The following is an 8,814-nucleotide window of genomic DNA, read 5'->3' on the forward strand; positions in this document are numbered from 1 at the left end:
CGCAATATAGGCGTAGTTCTGTTAGTATAAGATAATAAGATGTACTTTGTTGATCCAAAATCGGGAAATTGTGTTGTTATGAAATAAAAAAATTCTAACTTTTTTTAAATTTATTTATTTTTAAGTTTTTGGCGCCCCCCATTGATTGATGCGCCCTTAGCATTCGCCTATACTGCCTATGCCAAAGGCCGTCCCTGAGTAGCACTAGCAGTAGCTACTGACCATGCTCCATCAGTGAGCAGCAGAGGTGGGGCCATGGCATCATCGTTATCAGGAAATTATCGTATAGGGCGTACACACTGAGCCGTTTGGGCCCCCAGAGCGTTCCGTTTGCAGATCTATCCACCTTGGTACCCGTTATCGTTTGCGGGGTCCGTTTCCGCGGTTCCGTTACGGACCCGGTTTCGTTCTCGTGTAAACACCGCTTTAGTAAGGCAGTACAGTTAAACTAACCAAGCTCTGATTGCTGCAGTGGCTAAATAAAGCCCAGAGAGGTTCCTCTGTGTGAAGGTGAACAGTGTTTAACATTGTGTTGATGTTCAAACAATGCTGTCATGCGGTTAGTGGCCCTCTGAAGCTGTACTTAGGCAGAGTGGAGCTTTAAGCTAAATGTTAACATGCTGAGCGAATATAATGTTTTCCATGTTCCACTTATTAGTCCTAACCTTATAGAGGTAGATGTTATTATAACCATAACAAGGAAGATAACCTTAAAAAAGGGATTTAGTTACTATGGATATCTGAACAAAATTGAATGGCAGTGAGTCCATACATCGCATTACTTCTTAGAATAACGACATTAAATTCACACAAGGTGTTTAACTGATACCTACCAAGGCCTCTCCCTGCTAACATCTTTCCCCCCTCTTTGTTCCCCTGTCATCTCGGAATGTGACATGCTACCTGCCAATTAGATCTTGCTTTCTATCAAGTTGATAGGAGGGATGTAGGGATTCAGGTGGTGAAGCAGAGCCCTTGGGCGATGTCTCGGGTAAAATATGAGTTTCTTGCCAATCCTGATGAAATGCTGGAGTCGCCCGCTATGCCGTCGTATATCACCCAGCTCTGCCATATCCTCTCCGACAGGTTCAGTAAATCTCTCGCTGTTTTTACTTTTTAAACTGTTACTCATTGCTTATCTTGAGTCATCATCCCAAGGCAGGCCGTAGAAGAAAATTGTGGACATCATGCCTGCTGCTGTTAAGCCAAGTGATGTAACTTTAATTACAACTATCCAACGCGATATTTCTTGTGATACCTCTTTGGATGATAGAGCATAGCAAAAGATTCATTCAGAATGCTTTCATAATTATTACAAATGTATGCTAATAGCTTGTGCTGGCATGAAATGACATAACTGACAGCAGGAAGTGCAAGCTTTAAGTAATAAAACAAAACCCTCTCATAAAAAAAATTCAGCAACATACCACTTTTATTTAAACTAGTCTCCCTCTCTGTGTACTACACTACAGTGTGTCCATGCATTCAAATGTGTCGACAAGTTCACTCAAATCCCCAAGGCACAGTGTATGTTTGCGTGTCTGCGAGAAAAAAGGAGGTATCAGCAGCATTAATCTAATTATCCTGACACTAAGTGAAGTGCACAAAGGGATTATGGAGGTTAAGTACTGCATTCCATTAGTGGTCTGACACTTATCACCCCAATCAATTCATTATCTATAATTATCCCAGATATCAGTGGAAAAGACCAACAAATTCTGCTTGAGTATAAGAACCCCCCCCCCCCCGAAACTGTGTGGTACTTTCAGTGTGTTGAATATAAAATGCTTGAATCCATGAAATAGCCTCATTTCCACACTCGCAACAATTCACTTCCCCGGGATGCACAGCAGCAGGGGAGGCTGGGGATTAAGCTGAATTGTCACTAGGGTTTGTATCAGATGATCCGGGTATGAGAGTCAGAGTGAGTGGGAGGTGAAAAAAAAATGCAAGTCGCCCTCAGGTGCAGAGGGGTCTACTTAGCGCATGAATAATGTAATGGAATAGCTGGTGATTTATTTTACAGGAAACACAAGGTTTTGACAGAATGTTTTCAGACGGCCAGTGTTTGTAGGTGGCTGTGTGCTTTAACACTTCTGTAGCCTACATTGCTTTACGCTCGAGTGCACATTAGTGTCTGGATGCAGCCCTCTGAGTACATGCCATAGAATGTCTAAGTGTGAACTCTGTGCTAGTTGCTGGCTGCTGAGCTCATCACGGGTGAGGGTCGTGTGTGGGCTGCTGTCACCTGTCCTCCATCAGTCCTCCTCCCCTCCCTGTCCCCAAATCTCACAGCTGCTCATGTCATTCATTAATAGATGCCCTAGGGCCAACAAAAGCTCACAACCACGTTTTATTACTGTCAATTCACTCTCAGTCGTCAAGGTCAAATCTGCTTCACTGGCGCTCTACTGTCCAATATTTTTGTTATAGAGAGCAAGTAGGAATGTGTGTTTGACTGAAAAACAGGAGGCTTGTGAAAAAGAGAAAGAGACAGAATGATAGAGAAGGAAGTGTCGTAGCAGCTTTCAAATCAGCTGTGGTCTATGGAGAATAATCAGTAAGGTAACAAACGTACATCAATACAATATTCGTATTAAAAGCAATAAGGAACTTTATACTTGCAAGTATGACGTCTCACCAGAGAGCACGTACTGTTCTGAGTAAAACAGGCTCTCTTTATAAGAGGACATCAAAGCAGATTTACATTACAACATCATTCTGGGAGGCCAGCTGATACCACCTCTGGCACTGTTAGCAAAACCATCACACCCTACAAGACAGTGGGATATACAGATAATCCCTTATCGTAAATTCCTTCCCCTCATCCTTCCTGTAGTGTCATAAAACCCCCTTGCAAAAACATCTGTTGATCACTCACACATTCAAAGGTCACAGGATTTGACCTAATCAGTCAAACCGTTGACATGACATTTTCAGAATACAGCAGTTTACATTTCATTAGGTTTACACTGTATTAAGCTTTAGTACCATAATTTCCATCACAGAAGTAAGGAAGGGAAATTATAAAATGTCAGGAGGGCTGCCATGTGAACAGATGTAGTCTGTTCTCTGTCCTTGATTAACCGTGATGAGTATTGCTCCTGTGAGAATACAATAAGTAAAAATATAAAGGCAATCTGTTTCCTTGGTAGAGTTTTTAATCATTGGATCATTGCTTATTTTATGGAAGGAAGTGATCTGTTTTTAAAGACAGTTGAACACTTAATACAATGAAATGTCACATCTGCCACAAACTGAAGTTATTCTGAGTTTGATAAATCAACTTCAAAATAATATCTTGTACGATCCATTCTGCATTGTACTAAAGACATTACTATAAAACGTGTATTGTGGAGGTGTTTAATACTTTTAAATGATTTAAGGGATTTAAAGGTTTATTTGTCAGCTGTGACATGCTCCTGGGGCTTGGTAAAATACTTGTTTTAAAAGAGAAATATGGGTACAGATGCAATAAACAAACATATCAAATGTTATTATGTGTAAAATGTCATAAATTCAAGGCCGACTATACAATAAAATGTCCACAAACAACAAAAACACAATGTGCATTCATACTGTATTTGTAGCGTTGCTTTTTTCTATTTTAGTGCTTTATGTATTTGTGTAGCACTGGCCTATAGTACATCTCCTTGGCTGTTTTTTATTGACATGCCTCACACAAATGGCTCAGAGAAAGAATGGGTAAATCCACACAAGAAATATAATTCACCTTTACTTAAAGAATGTCTACTGAAGTTAACAGAAAACCGGTAATCGAGTGTATCAGCAAGCATTTCATAAGTGTTATGTGTGCTATTGAGGTATTGGAGGAAAAAACCAAAGGGGAATATAGGGTGGAGCTGTAAGAAGGGTGGGACACTGGGCCTCTGGCCTGAGGGCACAGCACAGCATAATCAGCGGATGGCCCTCCCATAACAGCCTATTGACTACTGAGGTTGCCTTCAAGACAGTGCGCAGGGCGTCACACATCAATGTGATTGGCTTCAGACTGTTGATTTAATGATGGTCATGTAAGATCAGTTTGGCATTGAGCTATCTGTTATATATACTCTGGGAAAGTCAGGATTCTTCTTCCAACTGCAGTGTGCAAAGTGAGTACTCTTTCATTTTTATGTCAGCCTTTATTTGATGTGTAAAAACAGGATCATTACAATAACTCTGCACATTGTTTTCTCTATAAAATGTACTTTTGAGTAAAAAAGAAAAGCAATTTATTCTTCCAAATTGTTTCAAACATCTGGTATACTACTGCTATCTTTATTTATTTATTTGTGAACTTTGTTTTTTTATTGAGTTTTAGAATGAAAAAGATAGACATAAAACAAAATGGGTTTTCAAAATCACTTATAAAATGGTTAAAAGACTGCAAAGCTTTAAAGTGTGTACTATTTTTGGTGGAAACCGTTACACAGAGCCAGTATCAAATATTCTATACACTATATGTTCTATACAAAATGTCTCCCTGTTTGAGTACTTAGCTATGTTTCAATAGTGAGATTGAGTAAGGGTCAGTGCACACAGATGTCCAGGGAAGGGAACAACAGATAGGTAACACCGAGCAACCTTTCATTGGCCTAAGTTCAACTCTGACGTGACGGGGTATGTTGCAAGCCTCAGATAAAAAGAAGCCTCAGATAATACAGATGAAAGAGGTACACACAAGTAGCAAAACTGAGTAATTTCAAATTTAAATCCCGTCCTGTATTAAGAGTAGCCAGTTAATCCAATGATCAGCAAATGTATCCATTCAATTTCAAAGAAGAGTCAACATTTCCATTTTTTTCAAGCCCTATTCACTGTATTGTTGTTTGGCGTTCTAAAATCTTCCTTTTTCTTTTTCAAATGGTGCGAGCAGTGTTTGGAGAAGATTCTTTGAGTACAAATATTGCTAAGAGATAATGAATAATCTCTTAGACAATTATTGACCTTATCTCTGCTACTCCACCCAGGAATAGGGGTGAAATTACATCACTGCTGCATTCTCTAAAACAGAGATTCAGAGGGATCATTGCCCAGCAGTTCACTTTCTCTGAATGAGGAGTTCCCCTATCAGTGATTGAAGAGGTAAGTCGTGTTGCAAATGTTTACATCTTTCCAAACGTATTTGGCCTTTCCATATAAATCCAGAAATCATTATTTTCCGCTCATTATTACGTTGTTATATTCTGTTCAGAAACTTGGGTGTTTGGTAGCATTGTCATAATGAAATCAGTGTTTACTCATTCATGTTGCATTGCTCATTATCCTTGCTTACCACCGTCTCTATCCTGAAGGCCCTGTGACAAGTAGTCCTGAGAAAGAGCGTCTCTGTTGAACTTCAAGCCCAGAAGAGGGACAAACATGCTTCTTTGGTGTTCTGAGAATTTTGTTTTTGTGTTAACAGAGAATAACTCGGTTGGAAGTGGCATTTGAGGTTAAAGATTTTTTTGAAGGGTAGAATTGCTGTTCAAGCTGACTTCATTCCTTGTCTTATGCATGTTGGAGATGACGGAGCAGGCTGGAGTAAAGGCCTCAGGGATCAAAGTATGACATCAAGTATTTTATCTAAAGACAAACTGTTCACAGAAACATCCGCAAATACTGCAAGAACTTTGAAATCAACTTGAGCTAGCAGGAAACTTGTACAATTCTGACAGGCTGACAGTCAATTATAAGCATCTTCTTCTCCACAGAGTTTCTTTTTTGTATATAGGACCTACAGCCGAAATTCCAATTCTAGACTTGAAAAGGAGTCCATTTTTCCAGACAGTGATTTCTTCCAATAACTCGTCTCCCCTTGTCTGTGTGTATTTTTAACAGGCAGACCCATGGGGTTACATTCTTGCAAACCTTGCAACTCCTGCCTGCAAAGTAAGGAGGACTGCAGAGCGGCTGGTGGCTGCTCGTATGTGTGTGACCACTGGAGATATTGCTCTGAACAATGCTGTGACATCTGCTGCCAGATGTGTGTGGACGTGTGCTCTGGCTTATGTTCAGGAGACTGCAGCTACACCTTCTGTACTCTCTGCCTCGGCATGGCACAGAACTGTATCTCCTTTTTTACCACCCAGAAAACTGAATCATCAGAGTCACAACGTAAGTGTCCAATCAAAAACATAGCTTATATTCTGATTATCTATTTCAGCTAAACAAATGTTAACCTAAATGTTTTCATCTGCTTTAGAGGCTATGATGGATCCAGTACAGCGTGCCTTTTGAACTTGACGGACCAGTGACCAAACCCAAAATGTGGATTGATTTGAAAACACAATGCAAGTAAATTCAGCTACATAGCATTTGTTTATACAATTAAAAAAATAAAGGTTGATGACATGGTGTAGGGTTTCGCTCTAACTGGGTCTTTTTCTTTCATGAAAAAGGAGATTTTAGTTGCACTGTAACTAAATGAGGTTTTTCATTGAACTATTTAATCCACATTGACCTCTAAAAATCCTGCCAGGCGTACTATGGACTGGATCCAGCCATGGTTATTGTTTGCTTCCAAGTGCATTTCAGTGATAGTCTAAGTGCATTTCAGTGGTAAAGGGATTTCTGATCCCAAGACAGAACCACATTTAAAGACAAAATAATAATCAACCGTTATCATACAAGGGTCAAAACAGGCCTCTGTAGATAATGTATGAATGCATGTGTGAATGTGTTCGGAGGATAATTGTAAAGCTCTTTGTCCCATAGGGTTGAAAGGCACTATATAAATGCAGTCAATTTAAAATGTACCATGTCTTCTCAAGTGATATTCAGTTGAGAGGACATTAAAACATCTCCATCACTCATCATTTTTGGTTTAAGGGTGTGCATGTTTCTATTTTTGAGAAGAAAACTGAAAAGCACATCTTGTCGGGCTTGGATGACTAGTGTTGTGCTTGTACAATATGTACAGGCTGATTCAGTGACTAAGGAGCAGCACTGTAGGGCAGAGAAAGTCTGCAAATAGGTTTTCTAGACGAGGAGATTGGGAAAATTGAATGGACGGAAGAAAATACTTAAGTGTAAAAAACGGTATTTTTCAGCAACTCGGTTGGAAGTGGCATTCAGCATTGCAGCAAAAGGAAAAGCTGTCTCGTAAATGAATAGTGCCACTGTGAAGAAAACTAAAAATGTTCTGTAAAATGTACGACCTTCAACATGTTCGTCAGTGGAGCCTTTATAAATGGTGTCATAATCTTCAACAGGCAATTTTACTGCAATGAGGAGTTTGATCAAGGTACTATAGGACACGAGGCACCATCAGCATAGATTAAAGCATGTAATGTTTAAATCAAGCAATAAAGTATTAAACAGGACTTGCATTCAACTAATTCATGTAACAACAAAACTATACAGTTGGCAACTCATGAGATTACAGTATAATAGAAACAAGCCAGCATTACTGTGTCAATGAAAAATGATGAGCATAGCTTGGAGAGAAGGTAGATTAATCATAGTGAGAAAGCAGATTTCAGCTGCAAGGCAATTTAACAAAAGCAGATGAGAAGAATTGAGAGTGTCATTGGTTCATATGAAAGGATGAAATTAACTTCAGTCACACAAATGGCCTGTCAGAAATCTATACTTTTAACAAATACCAGATTAAAAAAAGGTATTTCCTTTTGATATTAACTAGATGTTTTTCCTTCAGAAAACGGATTTGAAAGTATATTGTATTGTCGGGTCACAGCGCAGTTAGACATTGATGCACTTAAACTCAATGTACTTACCAGGATCCCCTATGCAGTTGGAAGCAATAACAGCAACACAAACAAACAATCTTCAACCTTTTACTATGACCATAAAATGATTCATACAGGCTGTTAGCAAAGATAAGATTTATTATTGCAGTGTTGGATTTTATGACGCAGTACAGGTGTACCTAATAAATTAATACCTACATAAGCCAGCGCCGTAAATCTGACAGTCAATTAAAGTGATTGATACATTTGTTTTTCTGATCAAGTTGCAACACAGAAAGTAAATCCATTATTCAGCATAATTTAACCACATTTATATGGTAATGTTGTACTGACAAAATAATGGCTGTTTTCTTCAGGCAAAAACACCATATAGTCAATTTCAGCTTGCAGTGGCTGGCAGCATAAGATTTTGACCCACAACATGACCTGCAGACAACAGCATGGTCAGTGAGTTCTTGATATCTCTCCTTTACAACAGATTGATTGACAGGCGAGTGTTGAATAAAGTCTGACTGCGTCCTTCCACAGCGGCTGTGGGGCCAAGCTATCTGCTGCTGCCTAATGATACCAGAGATGAGAGGCACACAGACTTTGACAACGGGTCTGAAAACAGCTCTCTGCACAGCGGCGGTGTTTGGATTTGTAAGTTCAGAGTTCATGAAATGTTTTGTGTTTGAACTGAAAACCAATAGCTAATAGGGTATTGAAGGATAAAATATAAGTTTTGAATTCGTATGTTTTTCTATTTTCAGAACAAAGGACCTTTACAATAGGCTCAAGCTTATCGTCGCTATCATGGCTGAACAAAAGCTCTGCGAACAAAACCAGCCTTCCTGGGTCCCACCCCTGTGACGGCAGAGACGGTACCCTACTAATACTCCTGTTACCACCTTTCATCTCATGTGGATGGATTTATTTCTTGTGTATTCGGATTTGTTTTGTTACAAAAGGGACAACCATTTCACGTGTGTTTTTCACTACAAGACTCTTAGAGAGACAAACAGTATTCTCTACCCCTCAACTAAGCAGAAGCGATGCATTTTTCAACTCTCGAGGATTAAACTGGCCTCATCCTGGCATACAAGCGGTACTTCAAAGCACTCGTTGGATGTCTGCGAGA

The 8,814-nt window shown here is 39.5% G+C and overlaps 1 long non-coding RNA gene across 1 annotated transcript; it reads left to right on the forward strand.

The window, feature by feature from the left end:
• The first annotated feature begins 4,989 nt into the window (after positions 1–4,989).
• LOC104949864 (uncharacterized) lies at positions 4,990–6,269 on the forward strand. The gene is made up of 3 exons (XR_798850.1): positions 4,990–5,088; positions 5,824–6,099; positions 6,188–6,269. It is a non-coding gene; the product is annotated as an uncharacterized lncRNA (long non-coding RNA).
• The last annotated feature ends 2,545 nt before the right edge of the window (positions 6,270–8,814 follow it).

The sequence above is a fragment of the Notothenia coriiceps genome, unplaced genomic scaffold, assembly GCF_000735185.1.
Source record: "Notothenia coriiceps isolate Sejong01 unplaced genomic scaffold, NC01 NC01_scaffold00016849, whole genome shotgun sequence".
Taxonomy (NCBI): domain Eukaryota; kingdom Metazoa; phylum Chordata; class Actinopteri; order Perciformes; family Nototheniidae; genus Notothenia; species Notothenia coriiceps.